Source organism: Papio anubis, chromosome 3 (assembly GCF_008728515.1).
Source record: "Papio anubis isolate 15944 chromosome 3, Panubis1.0, whole genome shotgun sequence".
Lineage (NCBI taxonomy): Eukaryota > Metazoa > Chordata > Mammalia > Primates > Cercopithecidae > Papio > Papio anubis.
In genome coordinates, this window is record NC_044978.1 from 173,281,316 (window position 1) to 173,298,546 (window position 17,231).

Below are 17,231 nucleotides of genomic sequence, written 5' to 3' on the forward strand. Positions count from 1 at the left end.
ATCATTCAGGAAATAGGCATGGGCAAAGATTTCATTGCTTCATGACTAAAACACCAAAAGCAATGGCAACAAAAGCCAAAATTGACAAATGTGATCTAATTAAAGAGCTTCTGCACAGCAAAAGAAACTATCATCAGAGTGAACAGGCAACCTATAGAATGGGAGAAAATTTTTGTAAATCTATCCATTCGACAAAGGGCTAATATCCAGAATCTACAAGGAACTTAACCAAGTTTACAAGAAAAAAACAACCCTATCAAAAAGTGGGAAAAGGATATAAACAGACGCTTCTCAAAAGAAGACATTTATGAGGCCAACAAATATATGAAAAAAAGCTCATCATCACTGGTCATTAGAGAAATGCATATCAAAACCACAATGAGATACCATCTCACGCCAGTTAGAATGGTGATCATTAAAATGTTAGGAAACAACAGATGCTAGAGAGGATGTGGAAAAATAGGAATGCTTTTACATTGTTTGTAGGGGTGTAAATTAGTTCAACCATTGTCGAACTAATTGTGGAACCATTATGGAAGACAGTGTGGATATTTCTCAATGGTCTAGAACCAGAAATACCATTTGACCCAGCAATCCCATTACTGGGTATATATCCAAAGGATTATAAATCATTCTACTGTGAAGACACATGCACACATATGTTTATTGCAGCACTATTCACAATAGTAAAGACTTGGAACCAACCCAAATGCCTATCAGTGATAGACTGGATAAAGAAAATATGTCGAATATATACCATGGAATACTATGCAGCCATGAAAAAGGATGAGCTCATCTCCTTTGCAGGGACATGGATGAAGCTGGAAACCATCATTCTCAGCAAACTAACACAGTAACAGTAAACCAAACATCATATGTTCTCACTCATAAGGGGGAGTTGAACAATAAGAACACATGGACACAGGACAGGGAACATCACACACTGGGGCCTGTAGTGAGGTGGTGGGCTAGGAAAGGGATAGCATTAGGAGAAATACCTAATGTAGATGATGAGTTGACGGGTGCAGCAAACCACCATGGCACATGTATACCTGTGTAACCTGCATGTTCTGCATGTGTATCCCAAAACTTAAAGTATAATAATAATTTTTTTAAAAGCTGTGTTTTGTAGAGCTACCTAGAATTTCCATTGATTGGATTTCCCATAGTTTTCTCATTTTTCTATTTGTAATTATTTTTGAATTCAAAAAATAACTTTTATAATATAAAGGTGAAAATGAATCAGAAGGCAAACTTAAATGAATAATAGATCTCAGTAAACCAAGAAAGTGAGAGAATTGGCTGCTGAGGAATAGAAAACTCTTGTTAGTGCATTAACCTGAAAAGCTGTAATGTTTATTTGTCCTAAATTCTCACAGTATAATCTTCCTCTGTTCTTCAAATAGTGAATATTCTGAAAAATGGAAATCAGAGTTCAATAGTTCCTCTTCTATTGCTCTCCCATGATTATAATATTTATTAAGAAATTTATGAATTTCATCCATAAATGTTGGTTGTATTTCTGACAAATATTGGAAAGGATGCTTGTCAAGTTATCTGATTTAAAGTTTTTATCTTGTAGTAGTCAGTGAAAGGTGTGTATGTTATGAGTTTCAGTTAGGAACAGATGATTCATTAACATAAGAACAGTTGCCTATCCAAAGAACTGTAGTTTTCAAGTGTATTATCTTTACTTTCTTTAATTTACTATATATTTCTCATAGGCTGACAGCTTTCTTTTACTGCTTTTCAGTATAAACTCGTATGTTTATTGTTTCAGCTTCATAGAACATATTGCAACCATGAGATATACTTCTGGGGTTTAATTTTAAATAAGCACAATGTGCTATATGTGTTTCAAAGTTAAAGTGTATCATTTAGTAATATACCCCAGTAAAAGAAAGAAAGACTGCTAGTTTTAAATCAGATATTCTTAGATTGGGATTTTGGCTATGTTTTTCTCCTCCCAATTTAGAAAATTTTCAGTTGATCTTCCAGCACAAACCATTTACTTCTCAAGTATGGGTTTAAATTCTCATTAGGAGACAGAGATATTCTACACAAAATGTTGGATCTTTTAAAAATAAATATCTGAATGTGGGGTTTAAAAATCTTTAGGAGTGATTATTAAATTCTATTTTAGAATTTTATGTAATTTGGGAATAACAAAAAAAAAAAAAAAAGGTACAGAGTGACCTTTCTTAAAAACAAAGCAAAATGGTGAGTATCTGAAAACCAACAAAAAAGTTGGTTAGTATTGTTAAAACGTATTAACTGAATTTGTCCATTTTAGTTTCTGTAAAAAAAGTATTATTTGGTTTAGAAATGACATCAAAGTTAATTGGTATAATTTTGTTTCCTTCCATATTCCAGCTTCCTCCCTACCACTGCCATTTATATATCCATAAATTATAATTTGATATGCTAATATATTGAGACAATGAACTGAATTCTTTGCAATGGAGATGTTTGAAGCCTAGAATATTTCTAGGTGTGAAATGTGAAATTAAGCTCCTTCTTTCTTCAGGATTTTTTTCCTTTTTATGCAGTATAGTTTACTGATCATTATTCTATATTTTGATAAGAATTTGTGATAATTGATTAAATTTTGTGTTTAATTTTAGATTGAGAAATGGATTGTTCCTCTTTCAAAACTGGTTTTCTGTTAGGATCATCTTTACTTGTAACTTTTCCTTAAGTAGATCCATTTTTTTATTGTCTTGTCTTTGCTGTGCTGTGCTGTGCTGTGCTATATTGTATTTATTTTCTGAGATAGAGTTTCGCTCTTGTAGCCCATGCTGGAGTGGAATGGCATGATCTCGGCTCACAGCAACCTCTGCCTCCCAGGTTCAAGTGATTCTCCTGCCTCAGCCTCCCAAATAGCTGGGATTACAGGCATGCGCCACCCCTCCTGGCTAATTGTGTATTTTTAGTAGAGACAGGGTTTCTCCATGTTGGTCAGGTTGGTCTCAAACTGCTGATCTCAGGTGATCCTCCCGCCTTGGCCTCCCAAAGTGCTGGGATTACAGACGTGAGGTACTGCGCCCGGCCAAGAAGATCCATTATTTTTTTAGAGAAAGCATTTTCTTGAACAGTTGTCTTATTATGTATTTATTGGCTTATTGTCATATTGAACTAGCACCATCTTCTGAGAGTTTGTTACATTACAGTTTAATATTAAAATCTAAGGAATGTTTTATAATTGAGACAATGGTTTCATTTTTATGGGAATTTAAAAACTTTTCTAAAATTAATTTGGCTAAATGCATTTTGATGATTATACATGTATAACTATATGTTGGAATTTGACTTAGTTCTTATGTATTACAAACATTTTCACACATTCAGTTTTCTTAGATTTTAAAGTATTCATTCATTTATTTACTCATTTGTGATTGCCTTTTATGTACCAAGCACAATAGTAGGAGAGACAGTATGATAGCATTATCTTAAAATAATGTACTTGGTATGCCGGGGCAGTTTACAGGAAGAAGTGGGCAAGGAAGATTTTACAGCATAGATAATACTGAAACAGAATCTTAAGCAATATGCAGGAATATGTCATAAAGAGAAGGGTGAGAAAGGACAGTCTAAGAAGAAGTAAAAAAAGAATGAATAAAACTACAGAAGTTAGCAAATGGTCTGGAATATAAGGGGACTTTGCAATATTTTGTGACAACTGGAACAGAGTGCAAGGCAGGAAGAGTTGGGAAATAGACCAAATCGTTTAAGGAGTTTGGATTTTCTCACAAGAGCTATAGAAAGCCACTAAAGGTTTTTGAGCCAGAGGTATAGACACAAGTCAGCAAACTATGGCCCACGACCTGTTTTTCTGTGACCTACTATCTAAGAATGCTTTTTACATCTTTTTATCATAGGAAAAATGTAAACAAAAACTGTAATTTATGACACCTGAAAATTATATGAATATCAAAATTAAATGTCCATAAATAGTTTTCTAGGAATAGAGCCACACTTATCTGTTTCTATCTTTCCTAGTACTGCTTTTTCACTACAAAACAGAATTCAGTAGTTACTTCAAAGAATATATGAGCCAGAGGCCAGACGCAGTGGCTCACGCCTGTAATCCCAGCACTTTGGCAGGCCGAGGTGGGTGGATCATCAGAGCTCAGGAGTTCGAGACCAGCCAGGGCCACATGCCAAAACCCCTTTTCTACTAAAAAATACAGAAATTATTCGGGTGCAGTGGCATGTGCCTGTGTTCCCAGCTACTTGAGAGGTGAGGCGGGAGGATCACTTGAGACTGGGAGGCAAGGGCTGCAGTGAGCCGTGATTACGCCATTGTACTTCAACCTGGGAGACAGTGTGACGCCCTGTTTCAAACTAATAATAATAATAATAATAATAATAATATATGATTCAGAAAGCCTAAAATATTTACTGTCTGGCCCCTTACAGAAAATGTTTGCTGATATCTGGTCTAAATATATCAATTAAAATATAGAAATCATATTGGATGGAAAAGCAAGAGCCAACTACTCTATACAGTCTATAAAAGTCCACTTTAAATATGAAGATTCAGGTAGCTTAGAAGTAGAAGGATGGGAAAAGGTATATTTTGTAAAGACTAATCAAAAGAAAGTTGAAGTAACTCTATTAACGTGAGAAACAAGAAATTTAGTAGAGATAAGGGAGAACATTACATGTTGATCAAAGGGTCAATTCACAAAAAGGTAAGCAATTCTCAATGTATATAAATGCAGCAGAACTTGCACAAAGCAAAAACTGACAGAACAGAAAGGTTAAATAGACAAATCTACCATTGAAGCTGAGATTTCAACAATCCTTAATGTCTACATGTTTTGTCAATAACTGGTGGAACATGTAGACTGAGAATCAGTAGGGATATAGAAAGGCATGAACAACATCGCTCAGCTAGACCTAATAGACATTTATAGAACATTCCATCTGACAACAGAAGAATATATGCTTTCAAGTGCAAATGAAGTATTTATCATGATAGACCATATTCTTGCCTATAAAAATATCATTAACAAATTTAAAAGAATTTAATGTGTTCTCTGACAGTAATGGAATTAAACTAGAAATCAGTAACAGAAAAAAAATATTTGTAATATTCCCAAATATTAAGAATTTGAAAAACTCCTAAATAGCCTGTGGGTTAAAGAGGAAATACATTGAATTGCACAAAAATAAAAAGACTACATTTAAAACTTTATGGCATGCTGCCAATGCAGTGTTTAGAGAAATATGTTTAGCATTATTAAATGCTTATACTTGAAAAACAAAGTTTTCACAATCAGTGATCTAAGTTTCCACCTTAAGAATGTAGAAAATGAAAGGCAAGTGAGCAGAAAACGAAAAAAGTAAAGGTAAGGGTAGAAATTTAAAAAATAGAGAAATCAATGAAATCAAAAGCTGATTCTTTGAAAAGATTAATAAAACTGATAAACCTTTAGCCAAAATGACAATAAAAAAAGAGAGAAGATACAAATTACACTGTCAGGAATGAAAGAGAAGAAATCACTATAAATTCTCAGGCATTAAAGGGAATATAAGTGAATATTATGAAAATATTTACTTCTGTTAATTGACAATTTAGAATAAATGAACAAATTCCTTAATTTTTTTAAAAATTATTATACTTTAAGTTCTGGGGTACCTGTGCAGAATGTGCAGTTTTGTTACATAGTTATTATACATATGCCATAGTGGTTTGCTGCACCCATCAACCCGTCACCTACATTAGGTATTTCTCCTAATGCTTTCCCTCCCCTAGCCCCCGCCCCCCAACAGGTCCTGATACGTGATTTTCCCCTCCCTGTGTCAATGTGTTCTCATTAAATGAACAAATTCCTTTAAAGACACAAACTGTGTTCACTCTAGAAATAGGTAATCTGAATACTTCTGGATTTATGAAAAAAATTGAATTCATAATTTGGAATGTTTCCACAAAGAATACTACAAAGAATACTATGGATCCAGATGATTTTACTGGTGAATTCTACCAAACATGTGTGGAATAAATAATACTAATTGTATGTAAACTTTTCCAGAAAACCAAAGGTGTTGGAATACCTCCCAACTTATTTTATGACACCAATATAATAATCTATTAAAATCAGATAAAGACACTATAAGAAAACTACAAACCAATATTCCTCATGAACATAGATACAAAAAATTCCTTTACAAAATATTAACAAATTGAATCAAGCAATACAAAGCGTACTATATTATGACCAAGTGGAGTTTATCCTGGAAATGCAGTGCTGGTGTAATATCTGAAATTATTTAATGTAGCTTACCATATCAGTAGGCTAAATAAGCCATATGGTGATCTCAACAGAAACATAAAAAGCATTTGATACAATTCAGCATCCATTTATAGTTAATAAAAGTCTCAGCAAACTAGGAATGAGAAAATGAGAAGAAACTTCTTCAATTTCATAAATGGCATCTGTGAAAACCCTACGATTAATGTCATACTTAATGATGAAATAGTGAATTTGCTTTCCACCTAAGATTAGGTACAAGGTAAGGAAATTCACTTCCACCTCTCCTATTCAACACAATTTTTAAGGTCCTAGCTATTATAAAACTGCAAGAAAAAGGTGTATAAAACATACAAATTGAAAAGGAAGAAATAAAACTACAAAATTCTCGAATGATAAAACAAGACCTAAATAAAAGATAGCAAATACCATTTTCAAGGATACAAAGACTCTCAATATTATAAAGATGTCACTTGTCTTCAGATTGATTTATCCATTCAGCATAATTTCACAAAACTCCAAATGGTATTTGTGTGTGGTATTTAAGCAAACTGTATCTAAAATGTATAGGGAAGATTAAAAATCCAAGAATAAGAATATGCTTCTGAGAAGCATTTGCCATGCCAGTTATCAAGACTTACTAGCAACAGCTTTTATAAAGACAATAGGGAATTCATCCAAGTAAACAGTATTGAGACACTGGAAACAAATCCTCTCATAAATGGAACTTGGATGTTATAGTGGAGGTGATATAGAAGATCTTTGAGAAAGAAGAGAATGCTTAATAAGTAGTCCTAGGATAGCTGTTATTTTTATAGAGAAAAAGAAAATGCATATTACCATGCACAAAAATCAGTTCCAAATAGATTAAGGGCTACAATGTTAATGGCACAACTATACAGAATTAAAAAAAAAAAAAAAAAAAGAGTATCTTTCCTACTTAGAGTGTGGAAGGGTTTCTTAAACAAGACATAATTGCTAAATTTAAATATTGGCTATATTAACTACAGAAGATAAACATTTGTTTCTATGAAATGATACAGTAAAGAATTAAAGACAAGCCACAAACTGGGAGAAGGTGTGTGTAACACAAAATAACTGAAAAAGACTGGTATATTTTTTCAAATCTACAAGAAAAAGGCCATTCATTAAAAAAAGGACATACAACATAAATAGAAATTTCATGGAAGAAGAAAGACATATAAATATAAGTGCAGTCTCATCACTAATCAAGGAATGCAAAATAAGAACATGAGATTCTTAGGCTTTCTGGATTGGCACAAATCCAGAAGCCTAAGAATAGTAAGTGACAGATAATGTCAGTCTACAGGAACTCATACTCACTACTAGATGGATTATAAATTGGTACAGCTACTTTGAAAACAATTTAACATTCTGCAAAGTTGAACTTTCATAGAGTATGATTCAGCAGTTCTTCTCAGCTGTGTATCTTAGACAGCTAGGCATATTATCAGGTGACATGTACTGAGTAAGAATATTCATGGCTTTGTTGTTAGTATCTAACAGTTGGGAACAACTTGTGTTCATTAGTCGGAGAAAAGATCTATAGATTGTGGTAGATTTATAAAAAGGTATGTTATATGGCAGTAAAAATGAATGAACTATATGTACTTCATTGGGATGACATGGATGAAACAATATGCATGAGAAATGCCAGACACAGATGACTACATATATGAAGAGAAAGCAGTGTGATAGCTAAGAATAGACTCTGGAGCTAAACTGCCTTGGGGATGAGTTGTGGCTCCACCACTTACTAGCTGTGTACCCATATATAAAGTCTTTTATCCCTTTCTCTGCACCTCAGTTTCTCATTTGTCAAATGATGTTTGTAGTGAGGATTAAATGATTTAATATGTGTAAAGTGCCTACAGAATAGTGTGATGCTGTATAAGTGCAATTCTTACTACTCTGAATTCTGTTGTGATTGGGCAGTTTTCTGTTTACTCTTTACTTCGTTGTTACTTTAAATAATGTTCTATCACTCCCCATCTTCCAATAGGGCTAATAATAATATATGGTCATTGTTGGTAATGGGAAAATATAAAGAAGAATTAAATAACCATAATATAGTTGCCTTATTGAGGCAGTCTTTTGTTTTGTTTTGTTTTGAAATGGAGTCTTGCTCTGTCGCCCAGGCTGGAGTGCAGTGGCACGATCTCGGCTCACTGCAAACTCCAGCTCCCGGGTTCATGCCATTCTCCTGCCTCAGCCTCCCGAGTAGCTGGGACTACAGGCGCCCACCACCACACCCAGCTAATTTTTTGTATTTTAAGTAGAGATGGGGTTTCACCGTGTTAGCCAGGATGGTCTCGATTTCCTGACCTCCTGATCTGCCCACCTCAGCCTCCCAAAGTGCTGGGACTACAGGCATCAGCCACCATGCCTGGCCGGCAGTCTTACTATGGCTGGTGTACTTTGTGAGATGCCAGGGTATGCTAGTGTCTAGGTAAGACAGATACACTTCTTTTTTTTAATGCAATTCTATGTATAAATGGTATAAGTGAATTTGGGCCTCATTGTATCTACCTAGTATGTAGAAGTTTGCAAATGAACCTGTATAGCACTGTGCCAGTATGAAATTGTCTAATAAGAATTCCTGTGGTGAATGCCCAAAACATGAATAAAATAAAAAGACAGTTTATTAATTTTTCCAGTGCCTTTAGGCTTTTGATGATATATGCACAAATGTTATACAAGCAACAAAAGTTGTAGATAGCCACAAATATAAAAAGATTTACTAACTAAATAGTGCTTTTAGACCTATTATTTCCTCTAACCTGAGGCAAGAAGAGAAATGGTTATGCATTAGCCATTACTAAAAGGGATTTAGGTAACCTAATTAATGAAATTGAGGAAATAATGTGAATTCTTACTCCCTCCTCTGTCTGCTTGATACTGGCTGCTGCTGATGGTGGTGTTTTGGTGGCTATTTGGAGTTAGGAAGATTCATTATTATCCCCTTAGAATCCTTATAGGTTGGTTTGTGGATATGTATGTGATTGTAGAGTATAAACACAATGCAGTTTCAGTAGGAAAATCTTGCAGCAGTATGCAAAATCTATAGAAGTGCTGGAGAATTGCTAGAATCAAAGAAATTAACAAATGAAGGTCTGGCAGAGTCAGGTGATAATAATTGAAGAGAAAATCCACAAGTTTCATGACATGTTTAGATAGGTCACAGGAATATGATTTGAGGATTTAAAGAATTAATCATGGTCCTTGTGAAAAATAATAAAAACCATGTATAAATACTACAACAGTGACCTTTCTTTATGATCATATAAGAAACTAGGTTCGAAGAGAAGAATGTCATATTGTTATAATTTTAGTAAGACTTTTATAATAATTAGTGGTAGGAATATATATTAGTAGATTTAAATTTAAATTTTAATGGAAACTTTTATATATGTTCTTTTGTATTACATATCTTTTTCTTTCTTTTCTGTTTTCATAATATGTGTATGTGTCATCAAATAATGTTGTTTTGCCCTTTAAAATTTTTATATAAATGCAGTTATTTATTCCTTTGTATGTTGCCCTCACCACCTATGTGAGATTCATTCTTATTGTGGTGTGAAACTCTAGTTCATTAATTTTTAGCCTTGTGTAGTATTCCTGTAAAATGCAGGTATACATATTATTTTAGACACCATTGATCATTTGTATTTATTTTAAGAGCCTAAAAATATTTCTCTTCACTCAACACTTTGTGAGTGGTTGTTTTATGATGTACTTTGTTAATTTGTTTGTTTTTGTTTTTAGCTGCATGTTACAAAACAACCAAACAAGTGTAGGCCAAAAGTAGCAACCTTATTATCTCAGAATATTTGACTTCATAAAGTCTTAATTTCTGTGTATCAAAACCCTCATGAAATGTTTAGAAGGAGAATCCTAACCTAAGGGGAATGTTTGGAATGAATATGGCAGATGTCCGTAATATACAAAGTGCTTACCCAAATTGATAAGGTAAACACTTAAAACCCACTTTAGAAAGTGGGAAAAAAGAGGCATCTTCTAAAGAAATATAACAACTGGTATACAGGAAAATTGTTAAACTGCATTGAGGTCTTTAAATTTATACTAGAAACAAAAGTAGTTTCTTTGATGACACCTTTTTTCTTCCTCTGTTTGTGGAACACGTGGATTTTCCAGGCAGTTATATTTGTAAGAAGGTTGGTTTAAGAATCTACACAGTCAAAGTCAAATTCTGCTAATTTTTTATTTTCTTGCATTAGCAGTTCTTCTAATACGGCATGATTTACTATGTCATCATAGAAAGACAGCATTAGAGAGTGTACATGGCAGGGTAAAATTAAACACATGCTCACAATCAAATTAATGTATTTCATCTGTCTTCAACTAATAACAATCTGTCATGTTATCTATCTGAGTAGGGGCATAAACAGTTTATTTTGTGTTTGGAGTAACTTCCTGGAGGTAGTTAATGTGACAAGTAGTTTGTTTGAATTGAGTATAACCAGATCAACACTCAAGATGTTTCCTTGATAACCTAAAAATTACTGTGAAATCTGTACAAGTGCTATATTTATATTTTGCTTTTACTTCTTTTAAGTTAGACAGTGACATTTTTTACAATAATTTCACTGAGAATACTCTGTTCCTGCCATTATGTGTGGACTGAAGAGCAAAAATAGTTTATAATTGTAATGTTTTTTCCATTGACAGCAAGTAGACATTAATAATATAATTAATTGATAATATATTCCCTCTTTAAAATACATGGAATAACATTCTGGTTTGAATGAAAAAGTCTTGTTCATTATAGAATATGTTCTTACAACATGTTGAAAAATAAATACTTGGGAAACTAGGAACATTGTAAAGCCTCAGGCCAGTGTAATATAGATACTCTTATAAAGTGCTTCAGAATTTTAAAATTGTACTTAAAACTTTACAACATTTAGTCTGATCAGTAGCTCTGATCTGTGAAATGTACAGAGCTGATACAAATCTATCAGTAGCTCTGATACATTTGATATGTCTAGTTTAAAAATATTTATTACATTTAATACTGTATCTTTTAAGACTGCCCTCTCCCTTGTTATCAGTAATCATACAGGTGGATGCAGTGGAGATCCTGAGTAAGGAATCTTGAATGCCAGTAAACAAATAGTACCTAAAAAGAAAAGTAATTGTATACTTGGCTATTTGTATTAGCGTGTGTGTTTTAGAAGTCAAAGTGTATACATAATTTTAACCACATGTGAATCAAATTGAATACATTATTAAGGGAATTTTGCTTGTTATGTTTGAGCTACTCATGGGTCATTTTTAAACTTTATGTAATTTCACGTAAAGTTTCAGAACCTGTATGCACAGCTGCAAGTTCTTTGTAAATAACTGTATAATCAAGTGATAAGGCAAAGCATATCTTATGTTCTGTGATGCTTAAGGGATGGTTTTTATGATTTGTTACTAATTAATACTTTTAATGTATTAACAAATATAAAACTAGCTATATCGTAGTGCATATTTTTAAAGAAGTGATTATTTGAAGTTTGTCTTTATTATTTTAATTAAAAATCTAAATAAAACGTAGACTGTTAAGTGACTGTTAATTCATCCCTAAAGTTGATGTTCAAGAAGAACCTTTGAGAACCTCCAGCCGGATTTGAATTAGATAGCATAGTTGTAGTTCTGGTGCTACTGATGACTAGATTTGAGACTTTGGTTCAGTCATTCTGAACCTCAGTTTTTGTGTCTGTGTGAAATTAGAATAATGCTTACCTGTTCCCCAAGGTTGTTATGAGGCCCCAAAGGGTTTTGTAAATTTTTAAACAGGGTTAGGTTGTTTCTGAAGTCTCTTAAAGTGGTTTCTCTGCTTGTTTTTTTGTCCTCAGGCATTCTTTCTCCTCATGGTAGCTAGAGTAATTTTTTCAAAATCCAAAATCCTATTGTGCTGTTGGTTACAATCTTACAATGGTTTTCCGTTACTGTATTTGAGTAATATCCTCATTATGCTGTAGGTACCACTCTTGCTTATTATGCTTCTTTGTTTTCCTCAATTGTACTCCATCTTTTTCCTCTTTTAGGTTTTCATCCCTGTCCCAATGACTAAAACAGTGTTTTCCTCCAACTACCTTTTTAATTTGTTTGGTTTATTCTTACCATTTAGATCAGGGGTTCCCAACCCTTAGGCCATGGACTGCTACTGTTCCATGGCCTGTTAGGAACCCAGCCACACAGCAGGAGGTGAGCAGTGGGCGGTGAGCATTACTGCCTGAGCTCCGCCTCCCGTCAGATCAGCAGCAGCATTAGATTCTCATAGGAGCATGAACCCTATTATGAAGAGCACATGCGAGGGATCTAGGTTGTGTGTTCCTTATGAGAATCTGATGCCTGATGATCTGAGATGAAACAGTTTTATCCCAAAATTATGCCCTCCTACTACCCCCATCTGTGGAAAAATTGTCTTCCATGAAACTAGTCCCTTGTGCCAAAAAGGTGGGGTCCACTGCTTTAGATCTCAAAGAGATCTTGCATGGCTATCCTATGTAAAATTGTCAGTGCTGTCCTGATTCCTACTCCTGTCTTTGACTCTCTTATTCTCTTATCTGGTCACCTCCTCCACTTTCAGATTATGGTAATTGTAGTAATTGACTCATTTATTTACATGCTTCCTCACTTATTATTCTTTCTACCTCATTAGTGTTAGGATAAAGATAATGTCTATATTGCTCGCTAATTTATCCCTTGTGCTTACTAGCATAGTACTTGACATGTAACGGGTGGTCATATTTATTTAATACATTTGAAGTATTGTTTTACCTCTTTTAAAGAAGTGCGTGTACTGTTTTTTTTTTTTTTCTTTTTTTTGTAGCCTGTGATTTTATAGCTGTACAGTTAATCGGAATAAACTTTAGGTCGATTAATGTGCAGAACTGTAGTGACTGTCAGGAGGAAAAATAATCAGCTACATGTATATAATATTATAAAACTTGCCATCTTCTATTTTTAAAGTTATGATATAGTTAATTATATGTACAAGATAGGTAAACAGAAGAAAATGTCTAATCAGAAAACCTATAGGAGGGTAACATTTTTTGTCATTTAAAATTTTCTTTTGAATAGATTCTAAATTTAGAACAAGGAGTTTTCAGTCCATGTAGTCAATGAAAGTAATTTAAATCCAACAAGGGAAAATGTAAGGTTTGCTGATACATGTCACCTGCAAGAATTCCCTTTTTGTGCTTATATATATATTTTTCTCGGGTAGGCTGGAATATGTGAGGAACTGTGTAGATGATCACCTATTCACACATAAACTTCTTAACACATACAAAACCCTTAGGCCTAGGCCCTGCTGATTTCACTAGCTCTTGGAAGCCAGGTTCTTTCAGACGCTTTTGTACATATTCCTTTTGAAAAGGAGATTTTGGGCTGGGATGATGGGGTTTTCTAAATATATAGTCATGTTATCTACAAACAGGGACAATTTGACTTCCTCTTTTCCAAATTTCTTTCTCCTGCTCTGGGTATATACCCAATGGATTATAAATCATGCTGCTATAAAGACACATGCACACGTATGTTTATTGCGGCACTATTCACAATAGCAAAGACTTGGAACCAACCCAAATCTCCATCAATGATAGACTGGATTAAGAAAATGTGGCACATATATACCATGGAATACTATGCAGCCATAAAAAAGGATGAGTTCATGTCCTTTGTAGGGACATGGGTGCAGCTGGAAACCATCATTCTCAGCAAACTATCTCAAGAACAGAAAAGCAAACACTGCATGTTCTCACTCATAGGTGGGAATTGAACAATGAGAACACTTTGACACAGGAAGGGGAACATCACACACCGGGGCCTGTCGTGGGGTGGGGGGAGGGGGAGGGACAGCATTAGGAGATATACCTAATGTAAATGATGAGTTAATGGGTGCAGCACACCAACATGGCACATGTATACATATGTAACAAACCTGCACATGGTGCACATGTACCCTAGAACTTAAAATAAAAATAAATAAATAAATAAAGTGGAAAAAAAAAAAAAAAAAAAAGGAAAGAATGTACATCCTCTCTATCCTTAAGGCTATCTGACTACTTTTTTCTCCTCCTTCAGTATGTAACTGAAGCATCACTTTCTCTGTGACATGGCTCCTGTCATCCCTAAGCAGTTGTAGAAGTTTCCTGTCTCTGTATTCCTGTTATAGATTGTCTTATACAGATCTTTGTTACTCTCATGATTTCAGAATTTCATTATATAGCATCTTGTTATTTGTGTCCCTCTTAGCCTTCCCAGCATTTAGCACTACATAAGTAGTTGGTGAGTAAATGAATGCCTGGAAAAACCACAGTGACACTAGCTAATACTTATTGAGTATATGCCAGTCACATACAAAATGTCTTGCTATATGCTAGTCATTGCTTTTGTGTATTTATTCATCTTATCCATTATAGCAACCTTAGGAGATAGGTACTATTATTGTTCTCATTTTATAGATGAGGAAACTTACTATATTTATTGTTTATAGCATTATGTTTTTAAATATGTATACATTGTGTAATGGCTAAATCAAGCTAATTAACATAGGTATTACCTCACATACTTACCATTTTTTTGTGGTGAGAACACTTAAAATCTATTCTTTTAGCAATGTTCAAGAAAATACTTATCATTTTTTTGTGGTGAGAACACTTAAAATCTATTCTCTTAGCAACTTTCAAGAATACAATACCTTATTATTAACAAGAGATGGCAAATGCTGGCCAGGATGTGGAGGAAAGGGAACCCTTGCACACTGTTGGAGAGTGCGTTCTTTATCACTATGCACTACTTTCTTTCCAGATGAATCTGTAAATAACTGAAGAACTGTAACTGTATTCAGCCCAGATTTCTTCTGTATTTACCTTAATGCAAAGTTGAGAAAAGTTATTTCTTGTATGGGACAAGTTCTTGTATATAATCTATCATCTCTGGATAACAGAGATCATCTCTTGGGATATGAAAATATTTTACTGTTAGGACATTTTCTTTATAAAGATATTTGATATAATTTTAATCAGAATTGTTTACTATTTAATATAATAAACTTTCTGTTACTCATCAAAATCTGTCTCTATATCCTAATATACAGGCCACTTTATCCTGGAAGTTCTCCAAGTGAATAAATTCTGAACCATCGCATACATTTAGAGAGTTAGTGTTCCACTAGAATCAGCAGGGACAAATGAAGGATAAAATGATAGCTTTAGATTCAGAATTTTTTAAAAAATTATACTTTGAGTTCTAGGGTACATGTGTACAACGTGTAGGTTTGTTACATAGGTATACATGTGCCAGGTAGGTTTGCTGAACTCATTTCATCGTTTACGTTAGGAATTTCTCCTAATGCTATCCCTCCCCCAGGCTCCCACCCCCTGACAGGCCCCAGTGTGTGATGTTCTCCACCCTGTGTCCAAGTGTTCTCATTGTTCAGTTCCCACCTATGAGTGAGAACATGCGCTGTTTTGTTTTCTGTCCTTGTGATACTTTGCTGAGAATGATGGTGTCCGTGTCCCTGCAAAGGACAAGAACTCATCCTTTTATATGGCTGCATAGTGTTCCACGTTGTATATGTGCCACATTTTCTTAATCTGATCTATCATTGATGAACATTTGGGTTGGTTCCAAGTCTTTGCTATTGTGAATAGTGCCACAGTAAACATACGCGTGCATATGTCTTAATAGAGGCATAATTATAATCCTTCGGGTATATACCCAGTAATGGGATGGCTGGGTCAAATGGTAATTCTAGTTCTAGATCCTTGAGGAATCGCCACACTGTCTTCCACAATGGTTGAACTAATTTACATTCCCACCAACAGTGTAAAAGTGTTCCTATTTCTCCACATCATTTCCAGCATCTGTTGTTTCCTGAATTTTTAATGATCGCCATTCTAACTGGCGTGAGATGGTATCTCATTGTGGTTTTGATTTGCATTTCTCTGATGACCAGTGATGATGAGCCTTTTTTCATGTGTCTGTTGGCTGCATAAATGTCTTCTTTTGAGAGGTGTCTGTTCATATCCTTTCCCCACTTTTTGATGGGGTTGTTTGTTTTTTTCTTGTAAATTTGTTTAAGTTCTTTGCAGATTCTGGATATTAGAGCTCTTTGTCAAATGGGTAGATTGCAAAAATTTTCTCCCATTCCGTAGGTTGCCTGTTCACTCTGATGATAGTTTCTTTTGCTGTGCAGAAGCTCTTTAATTAGATCCCATTTGTCCATTTTGACTTTTGTTGCTACTGCTTTTGGTGTTTTAGTCATGAAGTCCTCGCCCATGCCTATGTCCTGAATGGTGTTGCATAGGTTTTCTTCCAGGGTTTTATGGTTTTAGGTCTAACATTTAAGGCTTTAATCCATCTTGGATTAATTTTTGTATAAGGTGTAAAGAAGGGATCCAGTTTCAGCTTTCTATATATGGCTAGCCAGTTTTCCCAGCACCATTTTATTAAATAGGGGATCCTTTCCCCATTTCTTGTTTTTGTCAGGTATGTCAAAGATCAGATGGTTTTGATTTCATATGAACTTTAAAGTAGTGTTTTCGAATTCTGTGAAGAAAGTCCTTGGTAGCTTGATGGTGAGGGCATTGAATCTGTAAATTACTTTGGGCAGTATGACCATTTTTCATGATATTGATTCTTCCTACCCATGAGCATGGAATGTTCTTCCATTTGTTTATGTCCTCTTTTATTTTGTTGAGCAGTGGTTTGTAGTTCTCCTTGAAGAGGTCCTTCACATCCCTTGTAAGTTGGATTCCTAGGCATTTTATTCTTTGTATCAATTGTGAATGGGAGTTCACTCATGATTTGGCACTCTATTTGTCTGTTATTGGTGTATAGGAATGCTTGTGATTTTTGCACACTGATTTTGTATCCTGAGACTTTGCTGAAGTTGCTTATCAGCTTAAGCAGATTTTGGGCTGAGACGATGGG

The 17,231-nt window shown here is 34.4% G+C and overlaps 1 protein-coding gene across 4 annotated transcripts in view; it reads left to right on the forward strand.

The window, feature by feature from the left end:
- RAB28 (RAB28, member RAS oncogene family) overlaps nucleotides 1–17,231 on the forward strand; it is a 118,080-nt gene that overhangs the window by 77,730 nt on the left and 23,119 nt on the right. The window lies entirely within an intron of this gene.